This window comes from Molothrus aeneus, unplaced genomic scaffold (assembly GCF_037042795.1).
Source record: "Molothrus aeneus isolate 106 unplaced genomic scaffold, BPBGC_Maene_1.0 scaffold_34, whole genome shotgun sequence".
Taxonomy (NCBI): domain Eukaryota; kingdom Metazoa; phylum Chordata; class Aves; order Passeriformes; family Icteridae; genus Molothrus; species Molothrus aeneus.
In genome coordinates, this window is record NW_027099005.1 from 1,611,083 (window position 1) to 1,615,460 (window position 4,378).

Below are 4,378 nucleotides of genomic sequence, written 5' to 3' on the forward strand. Positions count from 1 at the left end.
CATCTTTCCTGCCCTGGGGAACCCAACCCAGGCCACAGTGACCTGGATAATCCCCGTCCTTGATGTCCTGGTCACACAGCCCTGGCCCCTTGTCCCTGAGTCAGGTTTTGGGGTGGATCCTGTGGAACATCCTTGGGGGAGGCTGCAGCTCCAGGTGGACCGGGGAGATACCAGGGGACAGGGACCCTGCTGGGCATGAACAGCTTTGGACTTCTCAGGGGAAACTGTGAGGGGGGTCAGGGGCAGAGTGACCAACCCAGTGACCTCACACCGCCCTCCTGTGATGTCACAGCCTGCTCTGTGATGTCATAGCTTATTCTCTGATATCGCTATGCTGGTCTTTGATGCCACAACCCACTCTGTGAAGCCACACAGCCCTCCTGTGATGTCACACAGCCACCCCTCCCCCTGTGATGTCACAGCCTGCTCTGTGAGGTCACAACCCATTTTTTAATGTCACACAGCTGGTCTCTGATGTCACAGTCAACACTGTGATGTCATAGTCTGCTCTGTGACGTCAGTCCTCTGCCCTGTGATGTCACAGCTGGCTCTGTGATGTCACAGAGACATCACCAGGTGAGCACACACAATGCTTGTTCTTCAAAACCCCAGGCCTATGGAAACCACACAATGCCCATTGTGTGAGAAGGGGAACTGAAATTCACCAGCCTCAGTGTCCTGCCAGTTCAGCCAGGCCCACTGGAACATTGGGGTCCACGAGCACCAGGGACCACCAGAGAGACCCCCAGGACAGAAGAACACATGGGTAAAGGGGAGGGGAAATGAGTTAATGGTTTTGGGGAAATGATTATCATATGCATCACACTGAGCGCAGCCGCGACAAACCTCTCTGGTTCCCTGACTTCAGGGCGAGGGTGGCGAAAATGAAAAGGAGCAGGTTCGATGGAGTTGTCCAAAAAGAACTTTAATAACAGGGTGAAAAACAACAAATGTGGAGAAGATGACCACAGTAGGAGGGACAGGATCCAAAGACCTGAGGCAAAGGGGAAACAATAATATATACACTTGGGGGTGGAACACTCTAGAACAACAACCATCTAGGGCAAACAGGTAACCAATAGGGGAGCAGAACTGGGACAACTTAGCATAACAACACCAAAGGCTTCTGGGGGAACTCTCAAGCTCACCCCAAGTTAAACAAATGATTCTCAGGGCTTGAAGCTCACGCTCGGTGGTTTTGGGGTAAAATCCAGTTGAGTCTGAGTCACAGCTGGGCCAACTCCACACATATGTATGTTTAGCCCGGGACAATCAATGAATATGTGTGCAAAATACAGAATGTAAACAGAAACTTTCCTGTACTCAGCATGCACAGCTTTGGGAGGAGCTATCCCCCTGTGCATCTGGCCAAATAAAGAATGCTGCTTCTTAATGCTACATTGGTGTTAAGGAGTTTTTATTTTACTGAATTTTTGTAACAATCCCACTCCCAAGGAAAGCTCTGTCTGCTGCTGTTCACAAACAGAGAAGGGCTGGTGGGAGATGTGGTGGTTGGAGGCTGCCTGGGGCACAGCCACCATGAAATAATCGAGTTTTCAATATCCTGTGAAAGAAGGAAGGGCATGAACAAAATGTCTACCCTGGCATCAGGAAGGGCAGACCTTGGCCTATTCAGGATGCAGATTTGGAGAGTACTGAATCAGGTACTGATTTTTTAAAGGGAAACAGCCTTTAAAAAAAAGGTGTCCAGGAAGGATGGACACACCTCAAGAAAGAATTCTTAAGGGGGAAGGAACAGCCTGTGCCTCTGTGCCAAAGTTTAACCAGAGAGGAAAATTACTGTCCAGGCTGGGCATGAGCTTTTTGTGGGAACTCAGAAAAAATAGGTCAGGCAGCTCAGGAAGTGTTTAAGGATGCTGTTGGGTCATGCAGAAAGAAAAGTAGAGAGATGAAAGCTGAATTAGAGCTTCACTTGGCCACTTCTGTAAAAAGTAATAAAGAAAAGTTTTTATAAATAAACTAATAGCAAAAGAAGGAATAAGGAGAACCTCTACTTGAGAGTGGATGCAGTGGGGAACAGAGTAACTAAAGATAAGGAAAAGGCTGAGCTGCTTAACACCTTGTGTATCTCAGTTTTCAACAATAAGACAGGTTGTCCTCAGGACAAGTGTTCTCCTGAGCTGTAGATGGGCACAGGGAGCAGAACAGCCCCCCTGTAATCCAGGAGGAAGCAGCTGGGGACCTGCTGAGCCACTCTGATGCTCACAGGTGTCTCTGGGAGCAGATGGGATCCATCCCATGGGGATGAGGGAGCTGTGGATGAGCTCCCCAAGCTGCTCTCCATCATTTACCATCAGTCCTGGCTCAGCAGGGAGGTCCCAGAGCACTGGAGGTGCCAATGTGAGCCCATCCCCAAGAAGGGCTGGAAGGAGGAGCTGGGGAACTGCAGGCCTGTCAGCCTGACCTGGGTGCCTGGCAAGGTTATGGAACAGATCACCTTGAGTGCCATCACAGGGCACCCACAGGATGGCCCAGGCATCAGAGCCAGCCAGCGTGGATTTCAATATCTGCACTGATGATCTGCATGAGGGGACTGAGTCCAGCATCAGCAAATTTGCAGATGACACCAAGCTGGGTGTGAGTGTGGATCTGCTGGAGGGTAGGAGGGCTCTGCAGAGGGACCTGGACAGGCTGGATCCAGGGCCCAAATCCAGCAAGGTGAGGTTGAACAAGACCAAGTGCTGGGTGCTGCACTTTGGCCACAACAACCCCTGCAGCGCTACAGGCTGGGGACAGAGTGGCTGGAGAACGGCCAGGCAGAAAGGGACCTGGGGGCACTGATGGACAGCAGGCTGGACATGAGGCAGCAGTGTGCCCAGGTGGGCAAGAAGGCCAATGGCTCCTGGCCTGGATCAGGAATGGTGTGGCCAGCAGGAGCAGGGCAGGGATTCTTCCCCTGCACTCGGCACTGGTGAGGCCACACCTCGAGTGCTGTGCCCCGTTCTGGGCCCCCAATTTAGGAAGGCCATGGAGGGGCTGGAGTGTGTCCAGAGAAGGGCAACAAGGCTGGTGAGGGGTCTGGAACACAAGTCCTGTGAGGAGCAGCTGAGGGAGCTGGGGTTGTTTATCCTGGAAAAGAGGAGGCTTGGGGAGAGAAGGTGGTGTCAGGGCTCAGGTTGGACTTGATGATCTCCAAGGTCTTTTCCAACCTTGCTGATTCTGTGATTCTCTGGAACCACCCTTGGAGCTGGTGCAGGAGGAGCCCTGGGCCTCCTCTTCCGGAGCTCCAGCAGCCCAGGTCCCTCAGCTTCTCCTGCCAGCCCCAAAGCCCATCCTGTCAGTCCTGCAGAGCCTCTGCAGCCCCTCCTCACTGCCCAGAACAGGGAGCCCCAGAGCCAGACACAGCAGCCCAGATGTGCCCCCCTGGCCTGGGGTGCCTCTGGCAAGGGAGCAGCAGCAGGCACTGCAGGAGCCTGCAGACAATTCCTGCAGCACTTGTAGGATGATCCTGCTGCCCAAGGGACGTTCCCATGGGGCCAGGTCAGGAACTGCAATGGGGAGTGGGGCCAGAGAGGAAAGGGCAAACAGGGATGGGCTGTTTGCAGGGGAGGGGACAGTGATGGGCAATAGGAAGAAATCTGGATCAGGAAAGAGGAAAGAAAGCAAAGGTGAAGCCAAGGAAATGCTCAGGGCAGTTTGGGGGTGGCTGCCAGGCAGCCCTGGCTCTGAGCAACAGCGTCTGCAGTGGGACAGGAAACTCCCAGCTGATGGGAACAAACTTTCTGGCTGACTGCAGAGGCCAGGACAAAGCTGAGTGGTTTCCCTGGTGTCCCGCAGGCCTTGCTGGCCCCAGGGGCTGATGGCATTTGTGCTCCCTCAGGTTCATGTCCCCACAGCAACAGCATGGGGGTGCTCCCCCTGCTGTGTGCAATGCAAACAGGGGCTGCTGAGGCAGTGCTGCCGTGTCTGTGCCTGCAAGGATGGGGCACCTGTGTGAGCTGGGGGAGAGGCCAGGGCTGCAGAGGGGGGATGTTGTTGGCAGCTGCATGAGGACGCTCTGGGACGCTGCCCTGGGCTGTGCAGCGCACTGGGGATGGATCAGCCCCTGCTCTGCTGCTCCTTCCCGTCTGCCCCAGGGCCCTTGCAGAGCCCCAGCCATGCTGTTTGCCCCCAGCCTGCCCACGGCCAGCCTGGGGCTGCTCACGGGGGTTTCTGTGCTGAGCATTGGCCTGGCCATGTTCTTGAGAGAGCCTGGGCAAGGAGCCTGGAGCCCCCAGGCCCTGGCCTGAGGCGTCAGCGCTGCCCCAGCAGTGCCCATGGCCTGTCCCTGCTGCAGCCCTGGCACTGCCACCCCCAGGGCTGTGCCCGGCCCCGAGAGCACTCAGGCCCTGCAGCATCACCAGGGCCACCAGGGCAG